Source organism: Molothrus ater, chromosome Z (assembly GCF_012460135.2).
Source record: "Molothrus ater isolate BHLD 08-10-18 breed brown headed cowbird chromosome Z, BPBGC_Mater_1.1, whole genome shotgun sequence".
In the NCBI taxonomy this organism is placed as follows: Eukaryota; Metazoa; Chordata; class Aves; order Passeriformes; family Icteridae; genus Molothrus; species Molothrus ater.
The window spans coordinates 5,288,694-5,306,838 of record NC_050511.2 but is presented as its reverse complement, the minus strand read 5'-3'; positions in this window follow the sequence as shown (position 1 = coordinate 5,306,838).

Below are 18,145 nucleotides of genomic sequence, written 5' to 3'. Positions count from 1 at the left end.
TAATTATGGCTTTGGACATGAACTTTCTAGGTACAGAGGGTCAGAGTTGAATATCAAGTAATTTGATTTTTAAATTATCTATTACTAGTTCTTTAGTTATTTTGACCATTAATCATTTCATTGTGTCCCTTTGTTGAGAGCTACCTAGCCATTCTGTGGACTTGTCAGTCTGTGACATTGAACATTATTTTAAATAAGTTATTTAATTGACACAGGTACAAGAATCCTGGAACAGAGGTGTCCAGAAAGTATGCTGGCAATTCTTGTATCTGACTGCCAGTTATCCATTTCTCCTAACCAGGAGAAGTTGAACCACAGAAGTTGAATAAAGGAAAAGAGTAAACTGTCCTGACAGTTACAGAGCTTCCAACATATAGGGTTAATGCAACTATAAAAATATTTTATGGATAATTTCTTTCTCTGCATTCCAGGAAAAAGAATTTGGAAGACTGTATATAAATGCATCATCTGGTGACATTTACCCTAATAGTATAATTAAGACAGAACTAAATTAGTAGCGCTCCTAATGGGCTTTTTCCATGTCACTTATTATTTATATATCACTGCCAGTTCTGTCTTTCTTCATATTTCACATTTATATTTTGGAAGCATTGGAAAACATTCTGCTAGGCATTGTACACATGCATCATGATAAATATATCTTTTGCAAGTAATTTTTAATCTGAAAGAATACATTTTCTCCTACTCTCCCTTCACAATCTTCACATTAAGGACATAGTCTTGCTGACTTTGTATCTGTGCTTGTGCCTCTGGCTTCTCTGCACCAAAAAAAGACTAGATGTGAAAGTCCGCAGTGGTGAGGGACCTGGAAGTGCTTCTGGAGATAAAAAATATCAGTAGTCCAAGCCTCAGCCAGCTCTGGTTAATCTTTCTGCATGCCAGGTGAATTACAGGTGGGAGTAAGAACTATGGGAAACTGAGACCTGAATAGTTTTCAAGTTTTTTAATCTCCCCTCACTTAGTCACTCTCATTGCTTTTCCCAGGACTTCTCTATTCCTGCCATGCTGAGTTGACCAAAGCAGAACACAGTGTTCAAGGTGACAGCAGACTACACCACTGATTTATCATTCTTCCCTTTATGGCACCTAGTACAAATGAAAAAGTTAAAATCATGAAGTAAAGTTGCAGCTTTCGGCTCCTGGTATATACTCCCTGCAAATATGGCCTGTGAGACTCCAAATAAGAAAAAGAAAAAAAAAAAAAAAGAACACGCCACGTAATGGATATTTAGTAGATCAGAGGGTATTTTGAATTATCTTTGGACAGTTTCTTTCAGCAGATAAATCAATATTCAGCCTCTTCTTTTGTCAGGTTGTGATGGTCTTTTGTTTACATCTGAAGATTAAAAGCAGCACAGTGTTAGAATATTCAGTGGAAGCACTGTGATAGATAAGATGTCAAGGAGAGCTCCAGGAACTACAACAATGCTTTAAAAAGATAAATAAATATACAGTGTTATCTTCTGAGCTGAAGCCTCATGCAACTTCACTTTTAAATATGTATGACCAGAACCTGTTTTGTTCATACATTTGTAAATGTTCTCTTACAAAGCAAACCCGTAGAGGATGGATTAGATTACCTGTGGAAGTAGCCACCACACCACAGGTATATTCAACTGCCAAATGGTAAAAACAGCCATGAGGAGGGGCTGTAAGCAGTAACTCTGTTTTGGCCATGACCCAAGAGAAATCTTGGTGAACTTTAGGATTTCTGTCTTCCCCAAATGACTGACTGAACTCAGATGGCAAGAAGTTTTTCACTAGATCTCATCAGAATCTGAGGGAAAAGAATCTTCTGCACTTTTGAGAAAGATTTCATATCTGTCATATTTTCCGCTGTTTGTCTGGCATCTTGAGAAATTCACTGAGTTAGTTTTGTGTGGCTTGTTCCTCCATCTGGGGTAGCCCAGTGGTGGAGGTGACAGATTGTGAACAAAAATGAATCAACAAAATTATGGACAAGCATTCAGCCTTAGAAAATATTCTGTAGGCTATTTCTATATACATACTTTTTGTTCCTTCTCTACACCTCTACTATGGCTTTTTTTGGGATACAACATACTGAGATAAAATAACTTGTGTTTTAAGTTAGCATAACTTTATTTTTTTACAGGTCTGGTCTTAAAACATGATGATGGAAAAAAAAAAAAGATCATTAATTTAGAGTTCTTCCTTCCTGTGGGCATATCATAGATCATAGATCATAGATCATAGATCATAGATCATATTTATTTATTTATTTATTTATTTATTTATTTATTTGTTTTATATAGTAGTTCTTCATTCTCAGAACATCTTTCCACCCTCTGTCAAAACAAACAAAAAAACTCCACCTAAGGTGCTTAACAACTCAAATACCATTTAACAAGTAATATATTTCATTAACATTGATATCTCATTGGAATCTCATTGATAACGTAACAATGATACATGTTGCAGGAATTAAAAGCCTTGGTTACATCATTAGAACAATTTCCCATGCATCAGTGAAATACTAACCTATTCCCTCTATACCAAAAGAGTATCTCTGGTTTCCTCACTGATCAGTGTAAATACAGCTGTTATTAGAGAACAAGTTCATACTGTGCAACTTTACAAAAAAACGCTGTTGGAGGTTTGCACAGAGTAATGAAATGGGAAAATGTTCCACAAGCCACAGTGGAAATGGAGGGAGCCCTCCTGGACATGCTCATTCTTTTACTGTGGACTAGGAGACAAGAGAGAATTCAGCTTCTTCCCACTTGCTGGACTTGTTCTGAGCTGGTCCCTGTTGTTGCCAGAACCCATTCTATGGGGCAGAAACCTTCCACAGAGGGTAACAAGAAGGTATAGCCAGGTTTACTGGATCAGTTTGAAAATCACTCATGTGCAGCTTGGCTTCTAAATAAAGCAGCAGCTCCTGCCCCAAAGGGTTAATTATCTAAGGGACATCTGAGTGCCAACAAATGTGGAAAGGGAAAGCTTGGAAATGGTACCAGGTTCCATAGTCATAGGAGGTGCCTGAAACTCTGTACAGCTCAGTTTTTGAAAGTGGTAGTGTTTTCATGTCAAAATAAAAGAGTTAAATAGCTTTATCACAACACAGAATTCTCTTTGAGAGAAAAAGTGAAATGTATGGATGTAGGGGAGGGTGGATAAATATTCTTTTCTCAGTGAAAAAGAGAATATTTATCCACCCTCCCCTACATCCCCTTTAAAACTATGCAAAGAAATCAAGGTTAACAGATCCTTATTATTTAATCAAAAGTCCTTCCTATGATTTTTATTGAAATAAACAACTGATTTCATTATCTGTGTGACCTCCAAGACATATATTACAGCTTGCCCCATGCAGTGCTTATGATTTCAACAGAAATGAATAATTCAGACATCTGTCCCAGCCACTGTATTTTTATCACCACTTAAGTCATCTTTGGCAGTATTTTCACCTCTCTCTAAGTCAGAATTCTGCCCTCTCTTATTCTTTGTTTTCTATAGCCAGAAAACAAATAATTTAAGAACAGAATATTCAGTGAATTAGCACTACTGTTAAGTTAAACATTATAATATTGGCTGTGTTCTTTTCTGAGGTTTTTTGTTTGTTTGTTTGTTTGTTTGTTTGGTGGTTTTTTAGGGGGTTTTTTGGTGGTTTTTTTTTGTTTGTTTTTGGTTTTTTTGTTTTTTTTGGTCCAAGCAAGTAATTGCTTTATTGTCCATTTAAATGTAAAATCAGGAAACTAAAAAAAGAAAAAAATAACCAAAAAAGATTAAACAGAAAATTTGGATATTACAGCATGCAAAGTGCAAATTTATAGTTAATATATTGCATATATAAAGGGGTCAGACACATTTCACATTTAGCAATGCCAAAACCACAAGTAAATTCAACTGACTTCATCCATATCTCATTTATTGCTCAATCAACCTAATGTTTATTTTACAAGGGTGCAGGGTGCTGAAGTATTTGGTCAAATCAGAGAACATGGAAATACCCATGGGCACTTAGCTAAGTGTGTGCTTTAGTTCCACAGAGGTTTAACACAAAACACAGAGCCAATCATTCTGGGGGGAAAAAAAATAAGGACACTACAATAATTTTGTTCCCTAAAATATGTTTTTCACATTGATTGTACTTGAAAGACTTGAGTAATTTGATTGGATGTATTTGATTCTGTAGGGCTTATTACTGGTTTAGTTCCATCCATAACACACCCTGAGTTTGGAAAGGGAGGATAAGAAATGCTGCTTACTTCATTCAAAGAAGCCACAGACTGACTGACCCCAGGTGGTCTTTGAAATCTCTAGCCAAGTCTTTATATTGTGAAGTAGTTTCCCGCATTTTGTAGGATGAAGATACATGGTGGATAAGGAATGTATGACTGATGCAGCATCCAAGTTTAACTGAACTAATTTGGGGGTTCAAGATAATCCTATATTCATATTTGTAAGGAGGACATACAATTATATTTCAAATTGACAAAACAACTGTAACAAATGGCTTTTTCCTAAAATTAAATTTCCCTTCTCTATATTTGTATTTACTTTTCTGAAAGTTATAGAAAGTCATACCTACAATAAGCTTAAAGCTGTATAAAGACTGCACAAACTGGCACTGTTATCCAGACTTCCAATAATTTAGTAACCCAGAAGAAATCTTATCTAAATCACGTTCTCTTTTTTCGTTTCAGTTTGGTCAGCAGGCTCAAACAATCTGTGGACATGTGAAGCAGGAGAGAGATATGGGTGCTACCTCAATGCAACTGATCTTTACACAGTACATAAGGAGATAAAATATCTTTCCTGTTTTCTTTCCCTTCTAAGTTAAAACACAATGGAGATAAAGAGAGATATAGCCCTCATGCTTGAACCTTTGATAGAAACCACAAGGGAAGCAGAAAAAGACAAATATCCTCCTAATGACAGACTCCTGATAGCAGAAATCCAACTAATTTATTTTCCAATATACCCTGAGGGGGAAAAAAAAAAAAAGATCGAGTTTGTGGAGAGACTGGGAGAAGGAGAAGAAGCAGGCAGCAGAAAAGAAATGAAAACAAGGAATACCTAATTATGAATTAAGGTAACTCTAGATGTGCTTTGCAGTTCAGCATTAGGCTTTTAGTTTACTGCCATAGTAGGTAGGACCAACAATCAGGGATTAAAATATACTTTGTGTTCTTTATGTGAAACCTGTGGAGCATTTTGGAGAGGTTATATATAAATTTTATTTTAGGGCCTACACAAGTGGCTCATGTTTGTCTCTCTAATTGTTTGCATATCTCAGTATCACTTCCACTTGGCCAACACTTGGCCATCAATCACCTCGATTCCTTCTTCATGTACTCCATGAAAGGAAAAAAAGCAAGAAACAAAGAATCGGGGAGGAACCTAAAATAGTAGAGTACTGATGCCTCAATAACAAAGACTTCACTTGATAGAAAAGTAAAAAAAAGTAAAGACACTACCTGATTTTGAAATATATACAGGGCTGAGCTAGACTGTTAAGACTATTTAATGAGTTAGAGTTTCAGGTTTTGGTGGGGTTTTTGGTTTTAGTTTCTTTTTTTGGTTGGTTTGTTTGTTTGTTTGGGGTTTTTTGTGTATGGGTTTTGGGTGTTTTGGTCTTTTTTTTTGGTTTTGTTTTGTTTTTATGTTTTCTAAAAAATTTATCCACTTTACAGCTGAATAATTCTTTTAATGTCATACCTGCAAAACAGTGGTGTTGACTTCCACAGAAAGGCGTTGAGATCTCCTAATGAAACACATTTTGCCAGAGGTGAGTGTTACCCTTTTTTGGGGACACACTCAGATTCACAGGGGACTCTTGAGCACTTTAGTCCTGTTCTTGTAATGGCTGTGATTCCACCCCTGGGTCACCCAAGGTGTAACAACAGCCTTTGTCTTGTGTCACCATGGCAGGGGTAAAGGGAGACAGGAGCAGGGAATGGAGATGTGGGGGACAAGTAAAAACAAAGCAGGTAGGATCAGTATCTTTGGATTGAGGCACTCATATCATACTGCCCTGGGTTGACTATATGATGCCCAATCGTCTCATTCTGTTTATGCTGAATAATAAGTTTTGCACCTTTAAGACGTGTTCCAGAGAGTGAAGGGGGGAGAGAAGAAGTGCACAGGTTTTTTTTTCAGACACTGCTCTCACTCCTCCACATTCCTGCTCCTGACTGTGTTGTCTGCGGATGGACAGACAGCAGGACAGAGCTCTCCTTTGCTTTTAGTTAGTTTAGCTAGCTGAGGCAAAGAAGTTCCCTGGACTGTGGTTTTTTTCCCTTTTCTTTGGCCCTGTTCAAACCTGTGGCCCTCCGGGCCGGGCCTGGCCGGGCCTGCGACATTTCCAGCACAGGAGGGACTGACCAGAGACTGAGTGAGCTGAGCTGCAGCCCGGGGAGGGGGTTTCTCAGTTTGTCATCTCTTTTGGAGTGGCAAGGGGTTTTATTGTTTAATATTGTTTAGGTTTTATTGTTTAATAAACAGTTTTTTTCCACTTTTCTCCAAGCAGGTAGTTTCTCCCGGACCGGCTCGGGGGAGGGGCCGATTGGATCTGCTCTCCTACAGGAGCCCATTTGGGGATTCTCTCCCAAATTTGCTCTGAAGCAGGACAGATACAAAAATATTTTTCTTTCTAGTCCTGCCTCCTTATAGAATTATTAGTTTAAAACTGAGGTAAAAGCATTGTCACTGATAGCTCTGTACTGTCACTTATATGCTCAAGTAATAAATTTAGGATTAATGTTCACATAATTTCTCATAGTAATGGCATGCGAAATGGACAGTTTTACTATAGATAATTGAGAATATACCCATACTCATCTCCAGCATCAGAAAAAACCTGTAACTAAGATGAATTTTTTAAAGTTTCTCTCTAAAAATGTGAAAATCAATCTCAAATCTCCTATTCCTGACCAAGTAGGAAAACCATGGATTCAAAGAGACTTCTCTTCATAATGCTTCCCTTTAGTCATGTCTTCTGAAGTGCCTGGTCTGTCTTCCCTATGAATCCCAGAAGGATTAAGGAATGGTAGAGGAGTAAAAGGATAGACTGGGACAATATGAAAAGCATGAGGTGGTTTCAGAAATGTTAATGCCAAGGAAGACAAGAGTTGGTCAGCAACTGGAGTACAATAAAAAATATTTGTGTGTATCTGACATTTCAGGAATGTTCTGTAATATTTTACCTTCATTGTGTCCAAATCAGTTTCACCACCTTTCTGTGTGCTCTTTATATGTAGTGAAGTGGTGAAAGCTTTTTCCACAGAGAAGGAATCAGATGATATTAACAACTCTCTGAATGGCACATCAAAAACTTAATGAAACAACAGAATAAATGTGGGGGGAAAGTACTGGGTAAGGCAGATTTAAATTCTGTGTTTAGGAACCTTGGTAAACACAAAATGTTAAAAGCAGTTATGAAAATATATCAGAAGAAAGTCTGAGAATATATCAGAAGAAAGTCAACAATCTTTGTCACTTAGGTTACTGGGTCAGACTTATACCTTCAGTTTTTTCTGTAAGGAAAGATTTTTTGTGTTTTATAATCTGACCAAAAATTCTAGTTTGCTTCAGAGTTGCTGGCTGTTTCTTACCCATACTAAGTCCTCAGTGCAGACTATTTTTAAGCCCATTTAAGGCTGAAACAAGTCTTCACTGATTTACAGCTTCTCACCTGAAGGAATCAGGGCTGTTCTCCCCTGTATAGCAGCTGTGCAGAGGTGAATGTGAGGAGCAGTGAGGGAGAAGACAAAGAAGGAGGAGAAGGAGGAGAAGAAAAAAAGGAAAAGGGAAAGGGAAAGGAAAAGGAAAAGGAAAAGGAAAAGGAAAAGGAAAAGGAAAAGGAAAAGGAAAAGGAAAAGGAAAAGGAAAAGGAAAAGGAAAAGGAAAAGGAAAAGGAAAAGGAAAAGGAAAAAGGATGGGAAGGGGAGTTCTGGGAAGTTCCGGGAAGGGAAGGGGAAGGGTAAGGGATTAAAAAAAACTCCAAACAACTTCCAATGGCTGAGCTGATAAATATTTTGTTGTCTGTTCTTGCAAGCTCTTTTTTGCTCCTGCTTCAACTAATTCTAAGTTAAAATATCTTTAGTATCTGGATGCTGACATGAATGTCTTTCAAATTATTTTTTTCCAGTTGATTCTAGCCATAATCTAACATTGCGTAAGTTCTTGCTAAATGTGTGACAAACTTAGGCTTATGCACATTCTAGATTGATAATATCATCCAAATTCTTGTTGGATAGAAATGATCTGAGTGTAGAACATAGCAAATAAAAGTCAACACAAACAGGTCCCTGCTGCTCAGAATGCACAGTCTTTTGTTTAAAGCAATACCTTCAGTCTTACAAATTATATGTTTAATTGACAGATCTCTCTCGAAGTTACATATCTGCAAATGACTTCTTCTCTTTGCTTCATTTCTGTGGGTTCAAGTTCAGGATTTACAGCCATCTCTGTTTTAAGTAAGCTATTTAAATCAAAGTCTGTGTAGTCAAGTGCTGATCAGAACATTAGCCTGGGTTCACACCCTTGGTCTGCCACAAAATACTGGTGAGACCCTGGGCATGTCACTTAGCCTGTATTTTAACTTGATTTTCATCTCCCTGACGTGAGCCATAAGCCATATTGCCTCTCTGGGGTGTATGTTCAGTAATATTTTCAGTGAGCTTCTGTGATGGTTTTTCAAACCACATTATTACCTTGATAGATTTCGGATTGAACTGGTGCAGCACAGGAGGTATTTCTATTGTTTAGACAAGTTATCTTTGTCAAGCTGAAAGGAAAGAAAAAGATGAGAGAGAAAATGAAACCTACACCTCACTAAATAACCAGCATTAGGGATTTTATAGTTTGTGTTTCTTCTCTAAGAATGACTGGGATGTTGTTCTTATAATCCTTCACGTAATTTTCATGATAAGTACTTGACTTTTCTAGTTAGCTTGAGTTTGCCCTGGGTGAGAGATGTGCATCACCTTGGGAATAATATCTTTTTGTTTTATGCATATTGCTGGTTGAATACCAGTGCTGAATGCTTTTCACATTTCCTGTATGATTTGAATGCTCTATCTGAATCCTGACCTGCCATTGTTACTTGTGTCTTTTATTTCTCCTTTTAGTAGCATTCAATGTTTTATTTAATTTTTTTGTTTGGCTGGGTTTTGTTTTCCTTTCTCTTTTTTTTTCATGCTTTTATTACAGCTATAAAAATGAAAAATTATTTTATTGTATATATACACAATTTCCTTTGAAACTTTCTCACTCATGACTGACTAATCACTACTAGGGGATATGGGAATCACTCTCAATAATGTGTTTTAAGAAGGGTATAAAACTACAGTAGAACAAAGAAAGAAATATTTACCAGAATACAATATGGTGCTAAGATCTCTGTAGTATCTTAGTGCTGGCAATATTTTCTTTGCTGGCATGGTTATAACTGTATTACATACACACAGGCACACACACACACCAGCACAGCCACATTTTACCACCTCATGTTTCTCAGGAATATGATCCCACTAATCTGTCACTATTTACCTCTGTCAGTGCCTGTGCCCTCCATATAATTTTCATTCCAGGGGACAGCCTCAGTGGGGTCCTGAAGCTGCACATCTGTGGGCATCTGGACTGCACTGGTGGCCTACAGGAAAGGTTTAATTATAACCATCCCCAGGTCTAAGAACATGGGCAAGGAAATGCCAGGCAATGCACTGAAAAATCCACTAAAAAATCCACTGAAACAGAAATGTTAATGTGAGCAAATCTTCATGCCATCTTGAAATTCACCTATTTACTTTTATATGTCTGGATTTGCAATGGCATTTTAGCATCACACTTCTATTTGGATACCAAATACACATTCAATTTTGTAAGAGAAGATATTTTAATAACTCTAAATTAAAGGCAATTATATCACTTGGCATTATTTTCTTGCTGCATTTTGCCATATTGAAATCCTCTGTTTTTCCCAAAAGGATAAAGAAAGTCTCTCCTCCCAGAAATCCTGACAGTTTTGAAATTCATTTTTTCTGATAAGCTTTGACATGTCTTTTTTTTTTGTTTTCATAAAAAATATATATTAATTTATTTTTTCAGAATAAAAAAAAGAAAATCTAAATCCTAACACCTCTTTATGCTATCACATTTCTTAATTTTAAGGAGGAAGTATTCCAACAGAACATGCTCAATGTGAGGCATTACTTGATATCAAATCAACATGCGTACTAACATAGATGCATGTTATTCAACATGTGTACTTACATACCTTTATTCTAACAGCCAGATAAATATTAATAAAATAATAAAATCAATGGATATTTTTTCTGCCTTTCCAAGATGATGTAATTTAGCCTATGAAAACCTAATGAGATTGTCTAAGTGTAAGGATAGAGATGGGCATCTGTCAAGGGTTTCTTATCTTTCTAGTCTCAGACATCAGCCAAAGATTAGAGCTTTGTGAACTGAATCCACCCACCTCATTTTTTTCTTTTTTGGACAGTTTCCTTTGTTGAATCATAGAGTCACGAATGCTTTGGGTTGGAAAGGACCTTAAAGGTCATATAAACCTCCTGCCATGGGCAGTTGTCTGACATTCTCTATATCCCTTAGAATGTAGATGGGATTCCATAAGGTACTTATGAAATGGTTTTTTTTCACTCTTTCAAAAATTTTTTTTTTTTTATTTTTAGTGGTATTGCGCCTCTTCTTGAAAACCCACCCTACGAAGTGACATCTTTGAAGTCTCTGGATTACAAAACCAGAAGAATAATCCTCCTACCCATGCCTTATCTGCTGTTTCAGGGTTTGAACCAGAGGCCCACCACTACCTTTGGTGTGCCCAACACAGTGAGATGAATGCCTGCCCTCCCCTTGAAGACATTGGAATCCTCTCTGTGCAGATGTCTCAGCCACAGAGGAGGGTCTAAAGCCAAAGGTCTGGCTTTGCTAACACCTGACACAGAGATCAGTTTTAACCAGCAGTTTTAGGAGCGCTCCTGGAGGTGCCAGCGAGCTCATCCCATGCCATTCCACAGCAGCTCCCTCTACATTTATTTCTCTATTGTTTTGTTTCTTTTTATGGTTGCCTGTTTCTCTGCAGGTAGCTCAGTGATTAGCAAAGCAACCGACTCTGCCTTTTTCAGCTCATCTCAGGGTTCCAGGCAAAACAAGCCCATTTGAAGCCGAGCCCAGCGCTCGCAATAATTCCCCATATGTTGATCTTCACACCAGCCTTGGGTGGCTGCACCTCATTATTTGATTTTCTCTGCATCAGTTTTGTTTGTGAGAGCGTGTGCATGTGTGCCTGTGCGTGTGTGGCTTTTTTCTCTCCAGTTTGAAGTCACTCTGACCTAAATAGAGGAAAGTGTGGGTGGCAGTTTAGTTGTAGGTGCCACTTCAAAGACTTAAAATGCTACAATCTGCAAATAAGTACTTCCAGGGAGGGGTGAGGGGTAGAAGATTGCAGTGTATATTCAGGGATGTTGCTTCTGACAGGTCTAACAACAGATGAACCCCAGAGGCTCTGATTTCTGTGGGTATTACACCCCACATGTCTCCAGAGCTTAGGTGGTGGATTTTTAAAGAAATCATTTGCATATCACTAGACCTAATGCAGTTAAGTTTATGATTTAGTAAAACTGAGCTGAAAGGGAAATACCACAAAAAGAAAATATATGATTACACTTAATAATTAAATCAAGGAAGGATCACAGCTTCCCAAAGATCATTGGATTAGATAGGATGGGAAAAAAAAGGAAAAAAAAACCCAAACATTCTTACGAACCATGATCTAACACATTTAAACCTGAAGTAAGAAACACCAGGAAAAGCAAAGTGCATTAAGCAGACAATATAAGTTCTACTATAAGATTCTGCTGTATACATAAAGCCAAAGTATTCTTGGGATTTGCAGACGTGTGTGGTTAAGGCTGACAGTCACTTACTTCTAGCTGTTACTGCTGTTAGGCACAAGCCCATCACTCAGCCACATCTGCTTATTCTGTGTGACTTTCTACGAGTTTAAAGATTAGTAGGAATACAGAAAAAAAAAAAAAAATAAAGACATGGGCAAGTTGTGGCTTGGACTGGGTCACAGAGCTCTCCACAGCTTCCTAGTTGTGAGACCAATTTATCACAGTTAACTTTCACATTTCCACTTTCCCTGCAAATTCCTTTGGGAACACCAGGCATTACTTGTCTTTCCATTCATGTTTTCCAGTCACTCTCTCAGAGAATGATTTTCACTCTGTAAGCCACTTGATGAAAAATTATTCTTCAGGAAATTAATACTGAGAATATGTTTTAGAAGCCAGAATTGCAAAACTAACACTGAGAAATGTGTTGGTTTGCTTGGAGAGGAAGAGAGCTGCAGCCTGTGCTGTTGGGTGACAGAGACAAGCCCAGAATCAGGGTGACCACTGGGCTGCATCCTTACAGCCCTTCAATTTGTGCAGCCACCAACAGAGTGATGTGACAGGAGTGACCTCACCTTTAGCTGTAGGTGACTCCATCTCAAAGCCAAGGGAGCAGCCCTTAAAGGTGACCAGCAGAGGTCCAGCAGGTCAGGGGGGTGATTCTCTCTCTCTACTCTGCTCTTGTGAGATCCCCCAGCTGCAGGGCTGCCTCCAGCTCTGGAACCCCCAACACAAGGGAATTGTGGCCCGGTTAGAATGACCCCAGAGGGCTGGAGCATCTCTTCTAAGAGAGCTGGGACTGTTCAGTCTGGAAAAGAGAGGGACATTATTACACATTCCAGTACTAAAGGGGCTATCAGAGAGCTTGAGAGGGTATTAATAAATTGCATAAACAGGACAAGGGGCAATGTCTTTAAGATGAAGGAGGATGGAATTAAGTTAGATGTTGTAAAAGAATTCTTGGCTGTGAGGATGGTGAGGTCCTGGCACAGGTTGCCCAGAGAAGCTGTGGCTTCTCCATCCCTGGAAGTATTCAAGACCAGGCTGGATGGAGCTGGGAGCAACCTGGTTTGGTGAAAGTTGTTCCTGACCAGGGTATGCAGTTGGAAAAATATGATCTTTAAGGTCCCTACCAACCCAAACCATCCTATGACTCTGTGAGTGAAACTATCTCCTGAGCATTCCAAACAACTTATCTACGCCAATCTAGGCTTATAAACTCTGGTTTTTATAGTAAGGTATTTGCCTTATTTTTATTCATCTTATTTTATCTTGCATCTTTTTAATGTCTATGTAAAAGTTTGGTAAGATGAGCAAACTTTCATTAAATAAGGCAGGGTTTGTCTTTACAAACACACCTGATGGTAAGTGCTTGTATGTGATCTTTTATTAATAAGGAGAAGCTCTCTAACATTTGGAGGAGAAATACAAGTTATACAACAGGTGCAATGGAGTAAGAACATATTCTTGGGTGGATGCCCACCTGCTGTACTTCAGCTTGTGCTACCTTGTTTGCCTTTCCTGAAATGTAAAAAATAAAAAATAAAAATAATTAAAAGAAAAAAAAAGGAAAAAAACCAAGTTTAGGTAATTCAGGGGCCATAAAGCCAGTAAAGCAGGATTGTATTAAGGCTAGCAGTTAAGGCATTCTCATGAGTTCTGGGAAGTAGAAGTTAGAGGTTTCTGATGCATGGGAGGGACATCTGTGTAAAATGAAAAGTGAAAACTGGCTGCTGTAATCAGTGGTGTACACTGGGCACTTCAGAACAAGACAGACTGCGGTTTGTACAAAACCCAGCACTGTCACCTAAGCCTACTGAGGTGAAATCAGCTGCTGGACTGCTTGTCTATGTCAACATGATGGCTTTGGCTACAGGCAGTAATGGACTTTTATGGAGTTCTGTAAGTCTTGTGGCAAAAAAAATAGAGACACCTGTGAATACTGAGATGCCCCAGCAGTTTGGATAGGGTTTTGTGAGAAATTATAATAGATTTAGATGCTTAAACTCTGTCTAAAGTTAAATTTTTCCGTCTGGGTTTTTACAGGTAGGAGTCTTACTGGCTCTGCTCTTTTGCAGTGGACAAAATATCTCAAACATCTACATATTTTGATAGTCTCTTAGACATTTTTGACCATTTGCACAATATCTCTTTAGGCTAAAGAAAAAGGTACAATACTAATTCTCTGCTTTTGAGTCAATAAAAAAGGCAACAATAATTTCCCCTAATATTCCTAAAGGCTTCGGAGTCATTCATTTCCTACCAAAACCCCAAACTCTACTGCCACTGTCAGTGGCAGTGCAGCCCCCTTTTGCCCATGCAAAAAGCAATGCTCTATTCTGGTGCATTTTTAGTGAGCTCTGTTGTCCATCAGGGATGCAGAGCCGACAACAACACTGGCTCTACAGAGTGAACTCAGCAGCCAGCAGGGAGGGAGATTGATGTCTCTGCACCAGGAAGTTTTGGCCAGCCAAGTGCTTCTGCAGCACGACAAGACCTCAGCAGCAGCTGCTTAAGCTACCCTGTAGAAAGGCTCATGTTTAGCAAACAATTTTGGTGGCATAATGGACTCCCCACTGCCATGGTTAGACAGAAAATTATTCAATTACATGGAATTAAATTATTATAGTTGTTGTTTATTGTTGTTGTTGTTGCTGTCATTGTTGTATTTATTATTTACTAAGTGCCAAATGGACTCAGTAATGTTCATATCTGGTAAATGTAGGGAGGGGAGTTACTTTAACACAGACAGCTATGTAGGTGTGCAAAGCCATTTGTTCATAAAGGACTGGGTGGGGATGTTCTTGCAGAGGTCACCATAGAAGTATCTCCTAAATGCAAGCTTAAATGGAACACACTACAAGGAGAAATACTGTCTTTATATATATATATATATATATATATATATATATATATATATATAAAGTATTTTGAAGCTTTAAATAAGCAGGAAGAGGAAAAGGGTTATTAGGACCATTTTTTGGAAGAATAAAGAGAATGAAGCAGAAGAACATGCTCCTGTAAAAAATGGCTCTGGAGAGCTTCAGAGGTCTCAAACAGTAAAAGTTTGATATTGCTCATTCCGTGATCAGGCCTCCTGGAGCAATGTAGGGAAAATATTCCTTCTAAATCTTAACATTCCCAGTTTGTGTTGGGGTGAAAGGCTGTACAAACTAAAAGATCAGACCCTATATCTATAAGAAATCCCAGAAATATTGTATGAAGTTATTTTTCTCTCTACTTCGTCTACCAGTGTTTTAATTTCTTTGAAACTGGAACTGAATTTATGGAAGTAGAAGTTCTTAAGCCTGTCATCCTGCTTTGAAAGTTTCAAAAGTGCTGTAGTGCAAGTCAAGTCAGTTAATTACCCAAAGCAGTATTTTAATGCTTTTAACTTGCAGGAGGCTGAAATACAGAAAGAATTCCACAACAAGCATTAAAAAACTCCAATCAACTTTTTTAAGTAGTTCCATTAAGTCAATCTTCGTATTTTTATCTGATTTCTTTTTCTTCCAGAGTTTATTTTACAATTCTACATCTATCCATCTTTTCAGGAATGGTTATTGAATCCACCTATCCCAAATGGTTCATTCCATATTTTGCCTGGGTCTCCTCTTCAAATGTCCTTCCTGAAGTTCTTCACTTTCTTCACCCTCAATCTATTCTCTTTTTCCCAGCTCCCAATTTCCAATTCCAGTTACTCACACAGTTTTAAGGATTAAAGTCTCATTTTATTTAATGGAGTGTGCACAGCTATATTTCATTATTGCCAGAAAAATCCATATGCCACATTTTTAAAAATAAATCCCCACTAGAAATGTTGGAAACCTTACAGACTTTGATTGAGTTGCCCCAGGTCAAACTGAACATCTGGGAAAGAACTTCTGCCTAGGAAATGGTTGTGCATCCTTGAATACTCCAGTGGCCTCACTCTTGGAATAGGCTTTGGTGAAGCTGTGTATGAAATACAAGGATATCATTAAATATTTCCATATTTCATATATTTTCTTCTGCACTGTTCTGCCAGCCCAATAGTGTACATATGCCATTGTGGTACCAGTTAATTATTAACACATATATCGATAGAATATGGTTAAATAGTGTTCACGAGATACATAATTTTTTAAAGTCAGCTTTTTTTCTATTCCTTTTGGCATTGCAAGCTACTCACAAATCAGTTGTTAATCTATTCAGTGTTTAAGGATAAGGGTCTGAGCCAAAAGCCCTTTGAAGTCAGCGAAATAAACCCCATGGACTTCAAAGAGCCCTGGATCAGCCCCTAACAGAAAAAGATCACAAACAAACACATATTAGACTATCGAGTTACTTATAAAGCAGTTCGCATATCTTTAGACACAGTAAACACATTGCTGTCATAGCAATTAAAAGCTTGCATCCAAAATCTGAATCTTAAAATAGTCTGTTAGGGAGAACATCCTATTTTCTTTCTGGGGAAGAAATGTAAATCTAGATAGGGAACAAATGGATTGATAATGTATTCCAGACACTATATGTGGTTTACATGACTATATATGACGGATCTAATATAAAGAAGGCCTTAAATAAATACATTACACTATGTCATGCAGGCTCATTTGGATGTTTCATCATACTGTATGTTCAGAGAGGCCATAAAGGTTTGAAAATAAACTTGTATTTGTAACATATCCTTTTCCCTCTCTTTTGTATAACATGATATATATGACTTGTCATACTCTCCTTTTAATATTTTAGATTTATGAAATTAGTTAAAAAATACTGTTTAAAAATCCTTCTTCCTAATATTCATGCTGACTCAAAATATTATATCTCATGTACAATCTCAATATTATGATGTAGAGCTCATCCACTGTTGCAGATTCCCCATAGAGTTCTAAAGCTCCAGGATTTGGATCTTAGTAATTTTTGTCTGGAAGGATCCCAGAATATTTATTTTTATGTTGTACATTTAATATGGATACTGATATAACTTCTATCTTTACCATAAAGTCACTGGTAAGAAACCACTACCATTGTCTTTTACAAGTGTCAGAAAACAGTGCAGCTGTGTAAAAGGAGGGATTATTCTCCCTTTTTGTAGAATTTAGGCATGTACATAGCGGGGGCATGTGAAGACAGAAGTGAAGACAGAAGTGGATACAGACATAGACAAAATAAATGGACAGAATAGAAATATTTAAGCAGACATTTCCAGAAGGTGATTTATCCCTCCCAAAGCTGCACACCTTTTAAAAAGTGTGGTAAACTTTTGTCCAAAGATAAGTATTAGTCTAGTCTGGCTCTCAACAGAGTAAAACCACTTTAGTTTAGTTTAGCTATCTCATTTTAAGATGGTGTGAGTAACTAAGTTGAAACAGTATAAGCAGAGGGTGAGAAAACTGGTAAAAATAGGAAGAGTTTTCCTTTACAATTAAGTGGTGAAAAATATTAACCAAGGACATGCAAAGTGAAACATAGCTCTTAGAACTTAGAGCTTCTAATACCAGCAGGGCAGGCAGATGCCTCTTGGCCAACTGGGCTGCACATAAACATCTAAATCTATAAAGCTGCATATACAAATATAATATTTGTACACATATACTTTAGATTGAAGGGCAGCATTAAAACATAGGAGAAACGAAGAAAGAAGCCTTCCCAAATTGCCCTTTTCCAGAATGGGGAAAGAGATGAGCTGATACGAGTAAATGTCAGAGAACTGCAAACACCCAAGCTGTAATCTACCAGCTCACATCTGGTCACACATCTCAGAGAGGAGACTGATAGGAGGGCACACATAAATCTCTAGGACAGGGTTCAGCAAGGAGTGTTTTATATACAAGGGGTTTCAGCACAGCATCTTAAACACTTAAATTCTCACTTACTTAGAAATATGTGCGGAAACATTTTAAATACAAAAGTTTCAAGGTTCTTTCTCTGTGAACATGAATGTTTCATTGTGATTTCCTTGGGAATATACGATTAAAGTTTAGCTTGTGCTTGACCTTTACTGAGCAACAATAGAACTAACAGAAGTTCAAGTTCAAAATCCTTTTCATCACAAGGGGGCTTATTTCAATTTTCATTCTTTTTTTTTTTTCAAACAAAGTGGAGAAAGAAAAAAAAAGTTAAAAATATTCAAGTATGTTACTATGTTCTTCATTTTAATGTCTTTCTTACTTATTTTGTTCTTTTTTCTCCTTTTTCCCCCTGTTTTTCTTTTTTATTTTCCCTTACCCATACTCCCTTCCCCAACC